Raw genomic sequence first — 8,185 nt, forward strand, 5'->3', positions numbered from 1 at the left:
CAAGTCGGTTATCTTTTTAGTCTTGAGAGTGGAATTAGCAAGAAATGTAATCTATTAGCATTTCAGGAATATGGAAGGAAGCATGACAATGTATTGAAAAATCAACACCTGCTCTTATATTTCTTTTTAAAAGATCAGAGACATGACTCTATTGATGTGTTTCGTTTCCACCTGTTTCTAAATCGCTTTCTAAGCTCATTGGCCTCATAAGCCTTCACCTCAAGCTTTTTGTCTCCTTCACTACTCTCCTCAGAAGCTTAGATTATGAGTCACTGATAGTTGAAGGGCACAGAAAACTGTTTAAATAGTACATTTTACTAACTTCTTGAAAAGTTACTTTTAAAAGGTAATTAGTTACACTTCTAGCTCCACCTTACACTACTGTTGTCTCTCCATTTTTTAAAAAAGCGACGCTTTACTGTATCTCAAATGTAACTTAGTTAATTTTGATTATTTTTTAAAACAACCTGTGTGCTATCCAATTATTTATCTTTTTGTTACTACACAATAGAAGAGCATAATTGTGTCAATTGTCTCTTATTTGGTGAAGAACTACAATAATATATCTATGTAACTAAAATGTATGATTATACTGTGAAAGGACTGAACTGGTCTCTCTTTAAGTTACAGATTCAAACCCCCAAAAGGTACCTCAATACTTCAAGAAGTAATATATTTTGACAGGGCACAGAAGAGGCTTTTTTCTAATTTGGCCCCAGAATTGTGGAATACCCTCCCTGTTGAGTGCCTGATTAGTGCCAACACTGTTTAATTCTGTCAATAAATAAAAACATGGCCCCTTGGAGTGGAATTGATTTCATCCAAATCTATGCATGTCTATACAGGCAGTCCCCGAGTTACAAACTCCTGAGTTACAAACAAGTCATAGTTATGAACGAAGGTGAGACAACAGGAAGTGAGATAAGTCTACCCTTAGGAAGAGAAATCTGCCCCTGGAAAAGTTATCATGGGGAGCTATCTTGTTTGTAACTGGAGCATTGCCTGTAGTTTCAATTATGTTAAGCTGTTTTAAATTGCTTTAAATGGTATTGAGTTTAACTTGTAAAGTTGTTTAATGTGACTTTAATCTACTTAATTTATTTTTAGTGTTTTTAATTATTTCAAATTGACAGTAGATTTTATTGTACCCTATCCTAAGATTGCATGATATAGGTCAGACTATCAATATCATCATAAATTAAATAAAATCATGATCATCCCATGTAAATTTACTTCATATAAACTTAAGGGAATTGTAAGTACCTGCTTGTAGTGTGTTGGAAAAAAAATCATTTGCTTTCAGCATAAGTAGATGCTGCAGATGTACTTGTGAAAAGTTTACAAATGACAACCATTGATTAAAATTTGTAAGGACGGTACTGCAAAAACAGTGTGGCAGGGCTTTAATGATTTAATGTGATGTAGAATGTGATTCATCGCATGCAGAGAATGTTATCCTCAGTTGGCATATATGCATATAGACATGGGTGTAGAAAGGGGAAAACACAAATAGTAAGGTTGTAAAGCACCAGTAGAATCTCATTCTCCAGTACAATGGCAGCGGAAAAGGTTTTGATGTTAATGGAGAGGTGGTGAAGGAAAGGATAAAACTTCATACATGTTAGTTTCAACTTTTAGTTGTTCTTAGCACGTCAGTTCTTAACACCTGTACAGTTCTAAACTGTCTTTGTAATCACACCTCTTCATCCATTTGTCATCTTTTCAGTGGTACCTAACATAATCCCATAAACTTTCTGGAAGTGGTCTTCTCCAAAAACCCTTCATAGAAAACAGCAAGTACATAATGTCAAAATGTACAGCCACCTCTGCATTACATCTAAAAAGCAGTGCTTATTTTATATTGAGGAATGGATAGATACTTAATCCTCAGTTGATGAGAATGGTGTGCCCCTAATAGGGTGGGTCAACCTCTTTGTTTTATGAGAGGAAGAAGATGTTTCCTGTTATCTGCTGATTGCATGCTACAAAGAAGACAGTCTGAGCCCGCAGAGCCATATTTCATGTATAGGAAGCACACATGGAGCCCTGAGGTGAAAGACCAATGCCTCAAAGCAGCTCCCTGAGAGAACAGATTGAAGTGATAATACTCTGCATTATATCATTTCAAAATGCACTCCCTAGCTTTTTAAAGTCCTCCTTTCAAGTAAGATCATACATTAGAGAGGTCTAGTATTCTTTTGGTTTACAGTATTCAGTGCTTCTTTTACCAGCAGGAGTGTTCAGACATGCCGCTTCTGGAATCTGGAGTCATGTTGTTTCGATTTCTGCTATCTCTTTTCATGTATTGACTCTAGATTAGTGGTTCTCAATCTTTGGGCCCCCAGGTGTTTTGGCCTACAACTCCCAGAAATCCCTGCCAGTTTACCACCTGTTAGGATTTGTAGGAGTTGAAGACCAAAACATCAGGGGACCCACAGATTGAGAACCACTGCTCTAGATAAACACATGAGATTTAAATTCTGGTTACTCATGACAGCCTTTATTCCAGAAGCAGCCACATGTAAACCAGGCTGTCATTTCTAATAATTCTGAAGACCACCAAAAGAGAGAAGGGAAAACTCAAGAGCATTTTGAACTGCTGCCTTTGCTTATCTATGTTTACATAATTTCCAGCAAAATTGGTTGCGAAAAGAAGGGAGAAGATGAGTAAAATACTATGTAATGTTCCAGGTTACGCTATACTGGGGGTTCTTAGTAGTAAGATGATATTACTGGTGTTCTACATTGATTTGATTCACCAGTCTGTTCATTGTAATATAAATCAGAATAGTGAACGGCTTGGTTATTTTGGGCAGTCTCCTCCCATGAAGCAGGATGATGGGGCAGAGCCCTTCCTTGCTGCAGTGATTAGCGAAGTGTGGCAAGTAATGTCAGAATAGGACTAAATTTCCTACATTATCTAAGAGAGCGTGCATACAGTGTAGACATATGTTCAGCGTATCGTATTGTCACCTGTTGGTTCTATTCAAATTTAAAGATTAAAATATTAGTAGTGGTGGAATGGGCCAACTCACAATATGATAGGAAATGATGTTAGGATAGGGTTGTTGCTGTGTGTGTAGGAAAATCCTTTCTCAAACTGCAAGAAAAAATTATGTTTTAACCAAATTCTTTTTCACTTAATTAGGAAAAAGGGATCACATTGCTACTTAGGAATACCTATGAGAGGAAGTGAGTTGGTAGTTTTATTAATTTCATCAGTAAAGGCTGTAAAGGGACCACCCAGTAGTAATTTGAGAAGGACCTACAGAGAAATCCCCTTTGATGATTTGGACTTACTCTCTGTAGAGAAAAGGCAGATAAGCGTGTATAGAAATGTATGATAAAGATATATAAATATGCTAGCTGTCCCCGGCCAGGAGTTGCTGTGGCCCAGTCTGGTTATATGGAAAAGAAAGAAAAAAGAAAGAGCTGGTTTCTAATATATGTCTGTGAAATAATAATAATAATGTATAAATAATAATAATGGCCTATATAATCTATATAATAATACTGGTATATATAATCATGATCATAATAACCATGATACTGGTCTATATAATAATGATCAGTGTATTTTGGGGAAATCCTTTCCTTCCCTCCTATCTATCTATCCCTTCCTACCATTCAGTCCTTCCTTCCTTCCTTCTGAGCCTCCAGTCTTCCTGGAGGCACAGGCATGAGGCGGTTACAAGGCCAGGCAGGGTGTGAGGCTATAGGAGCCCAGGGCTTGTGCTGGGCCTGCCTCCTTCCCTCCCACCCCTGGGCCCATGCCCCACCCCTCTCCCCTGCCTTCATTTCCCTACCTTTTCCCACTCTCCTTTTCCCGGTTCTGCTCTGGAGGGAGGCAGGCAGTCGGGCTCGGTGAGGGGCAACCAGGCCGTGGATCCCTAATGGCAGCTCCGGCCCTGATGGGGTTTCATTGTGATGTGCTGCTTGGACATCCAGCAGATGGCGCTGTTTTTATGCCATGCATGTTTTTACCCATCACAGTAGTCACATCTATACATTAGAAGGTATATAAGTACATTAAAAACATTCTCCTATTCAAATGCTACGTTGTGTCCAAATTTCAAAGCAATTGGTGAAGTATTTTGGAAGATTTGAGGTCATGCACAAACTTACATTTACATTTTTATTTATATAGATACATGATATGTAGAAGGTTGATAGGGAGAAAAACTTCTCTTTCTCATAGTGCTAGAACCTTAATTGTATATTGATGTTGAATCATGAAAATTTCAGAGCAGAAAAAAAGGAATAGAAGTATTGATAAGTCTACTTTCTTCATCTCGTTATTCAAACTGTATCTCCTGCAATCCCAAGCTTCTCTGTCTTCCATATCACCCATGATTTGGCATCGGACAGCAACGAACCTGCAGATGGAGCAAAATATATTGCCGTAGATGAGTGAGCAAAAGCCCTTGATTGTGGCGGAGGGACAGTGTCCGTAGTTGAAGGTTTTGGGTGCAGAGTTTGCCTCACAACCCTTTGCTAGCTCCGTCATCACAAAGAAGATGAGAACACGTGAGGGAGTTGGGAATATTGTGGAGGAGGGCCAAGCTGACAAAGTAAGAGTCCAGAATTCTTATGGTTAATTCCTTAATGTGTCAGTTTAATTATCCAGTACTCAGTACTAGCAGAAAGAATCAGTATGCAAGTCTTATGGCCTTTGCTCTTGGAAGGTGTCTTCCAATATTGAGTTTTTCTGCCTCCTCGGCTGCGGTTGGGCTTTCTCCAGGCAGAACTGGAGAATATACTGTAGAGGAGGAGGTCAGGAATTTCCATCTCGTATCCATCAGTTGGAGCCAGGTGCAGAATGTGACTTACGCTTGAAACCAAATGTGATATGTTGGCTCAGCTGTGAAAATAATTACTTGCTGCACTTCACAGCCCATATACTGGGATGAAGTGCATATGAAAATACAAATTTACATCACAGATTAATTGAAAAAAGAACCTGTCATCATCATCACCACTACATTAATAAATACATGTAATTACTATATCATACCAATTTTCAGTTTCAACCCTTGTAGAATAAATTATACTTTTCACAATTCATGTAATGTGTCATCAGGATCTTAGCTGAAAGTTTGTTGTCCAGCAACACACAGTCATTTAGTTGAATCTTGCAAACAGTGATGGATTGGGAACTGTGACTCGCCATGTGTTGAACTGCAATTCTCATTACCCAGACTGGAAGGGGCAGATGAGAACTGGAAGCTGAGCATCATAGGTTCTCTATAGATCTTTTATGGAAAGACTGTATAAAGGGCAGGACTTTAAGGGCATAGTCTTCAAAGGCCGACCTTTTACCATTTTAGTAGGTCTTCTTATCAAGACTAGTTTTCTCAGGAAGCAGAAAGATACCAAGTGTTCTAGTGTGTTCCATCCAGCCCATGAATGATGCAAAAATATATGCATTGTTCTAGTTTCCTATTTCTGTTGTATTCATTATGAAATGACATCAATACAGTACAGTAGTGACACATGGGAAAGTGTGAAAAACTGCAGTTTTACATTGAAACTGTGATTCAAAGGTCTTGGAAATTCGCTAGTATTTCACTCTGCTTTTATTTCTCATTTATAAATTGTAAATAGTGATAAATGCATCCTACAGGGTAGATGAGATTATGTCTCTTGGCTTTCGCTTTCTTAACTTTCTTTCTTTGATACGCATTATATATGTGAACTTCCATGCAACAAATATAATTGCAATAATACAACATAACTTCTTAAGAAATTTGGTTCATTTTTACTATTTCCATTTTTACAGTTAAAATGTGTGTTTTTGAGAAATTTAAAGCATACCTAAATCTATTAAGGGGGAATAGAAATGGTGGCAGAGTGGGTAAAACCGCTGAGCTGCTGAACTTGCTGACCAAAATGTTGGTGATTCAGATCCAGGGAGTGGGGTGAGCTCCCGCTGTTAGGCCCAGCTTCTGACAACCTAGCACTTCAAAAACATGCAAGTGTGAGTAGATCAATAGGTACTGCTTCTGCAGGAAGGTAATGGCGCTCCATGCAGTCATGCTGGCCTCATGACCTTGGAAGTGTCTATGGACAACACCGGCTCTTCAGCTTAGAAATTGAGATGAACATCACTCCCCAGAGTTGGACATGACTAGACTTAATGTCAAGGGGAAACCTTTACCTTTTAGAAATGTTTCATTATCATTATATTTTCTTAAATTTTGCAGGGAAAGTTGAAGGTAGGTCTCTTTCGGCAGTGAATTTGACATTCATAGGGACCATAAATGAGAACTCTGCTAGTGTCCAACTCTGTTGGAAACATTATGATGTTTTTATACATCATAATGTTTCCAACAGATGGCTTATATAATTGAAATATTAGTAGGTGGAAGAAGCAGGGAGATAAGATTGGTTGTGGTTTTACATGGGAATTATGGTTTCACAAGATTGTGGTTTTACAAGCTGTCTCTGCCAAAGAATGCTGGTGCCTCCCCAAACTACAGATCCCAGGATCCCATGTCACTGAACCATGGCAGTTAAAGTAGTGTCAAACTGCATTAATTCTACAGTGTATTTGTACCCCAAAAGGTGTGGACTATTCCTAATAGTGTAGTTGCTTAGTGCCATGATGGAGAGTAGATTGAAGAGCAGTTATAGCCACAGTCAGAGTATTGAAAGGAATGTCTGGTTTTAATATTCAATGTCTTCATCCTCTAGTTTGTGTCCAGACATCCAATTCCTGCACTATCTGTTGGTCACTGTGGTGTCTAGTTAGGAACATTGAGAGCATCTTCAGGAACAGTTGTTGCCCATTGTGTTATCAAAGGCTGTCATGGCAGAAATCACTGGGTTACTGTGAGTTTTCCGGGCTGTGTGGCCATGTTTCGGAAACAGTCTCTCCTGACGTTTTACCTACATCTATGGCAGGCATCCTCAGAGGTTGCCTGCCATAGATGTGGGTGAAACGTAAGAAGAGAATGTTTCTGGAACATGGCCATACAGCCTGGAAAACAACCCAGTTGTTTCCCATTTCCCGAAAATATGTCTCTTCACTGCAGCCATGGGATTGTGCATACTCTGGCCCTTGTTGTATAGATGAACAGGGTGTAGGTAGACCACAGGAATCGGAGACTCTCCAATAGTTTGTCTTCCATCCACAGTTGAAGCTGTCTAAGGTCATTCACATTTGTTTTACAGTTTCTATGGGGGAATCTGCTGTATCCTGAGGGCACTTCTCTGAAACCATTTACCATGCTTCTTTGTGTCTTTTTTTCAGCTCCAGCTTCAATTTATCTTTTGGAATGATGGATTAAGGCGAAATGATGAGTGAACAAAGAGTCCAGTGCTTCAACATGCAAGGAGGAGATGAAGCAGGAATGAGTGTTCATCATTCTACACTCCTGGCAACACCCAGATTGACAGCAAGATCTGTTGCACACTCCAGCATTTTCCCCAAAGAAAGGGAAACTGAATGTAGAAGAGGTCTTGGAGTCCAGATTTGATTGAGGCTTTCTACTTGCTCTGAGCTTTTGCTGCTCAAGCCTCAGGGCTTCCTTTTCATTCATCTTCCATCTGATAGTCATCGGACTGTGGTTACGACTTGCCTAAAACCAAAGTTCTCAATTGTTGTCTGCATTATGTCTCTCAAGGTCCATGTTTTTTTTTTCCCCATCTGCTCAGTCATTTCAGTTCATGTAAACAATCACGCTTCAGTGCCAGATCCTGAGCAAAGTTCATACTATATGACCACAGCTGATGTGAGAGGTTGAAAGACTGACTATAGACATTTGTACTGGCTGATATCTTGAAATTTGGCAGGAAGCCATAGAAACGCTCAGTCTGAATAAAGTCATTTGTTTTGTTTGTTTAGTTTATGATTTACATTTATTATCCTGAGTAACGTTCTTCCAGTCAGTTGACATTTTATTCCAGGGGAAGGCTCTCTTTTTCATGTGTTACTTTGGTTTTTCCTCACGTTTGTTTACATTTAATAAGTTGCCGTTCTAAAGGAGCTGAGTTTCCAAGATTCCAGCAATAAGATTCCATCACTTCAGATTAGCAATGTGAGCAAAGACACAGTTAACTTCATTATTGAACATTTCTGTAGCACCGTTTAGTATTCTAAATGCTTTTCACTCATTTGTCCTGGGAGGTAAGTGAAGTCTAAGGAGAGAGACATGTGAGATACGCAAACAAAAAACGTATTTTC

General features: G+C 39.1%; 1 protein-coding gene across 8 annotated transcripts in view; it reads left to right on the forward strand.

The window, feature by feature from the left end:
- Positions 1–7,845, forward strand: part of TTLL5 (tubulin tyrosine ligase like 5) — a 149,823-nt gene extending 141,978 nt beyond the window's left edge. For all 8 annotated transcript variants that reach the window (XM_060758169.2, XM_060758177.2, XM_060758202.2 and 5 more), the window contains one exon: positions 7,253–7,845. The gene's annotated coding sequence lies outside the window, so the exon portion shown is untranslated. The remainder of the gene's footprint in view (positions 1–7,252) is intronic.
- Positions 7,846–8,185: the final 340 nt, after the last annotated feature.

This window comes from Anolis sagrei, chromosome 1 (genome assembly GCF_037176765.1).
Source record: "Anolis sagrei isolate rAnoSag1 chromosome 1, rAnoSag1.mat, whole genome shotgun sequence".
In the NCBI taxonomy this organism is placed as follows: domain Eukaryota; kingdom Metazoa; phylum Chordata; class Lepidosauria; order Squamata; family Dactyloidae; genus Anolis; species Anolis sagrei.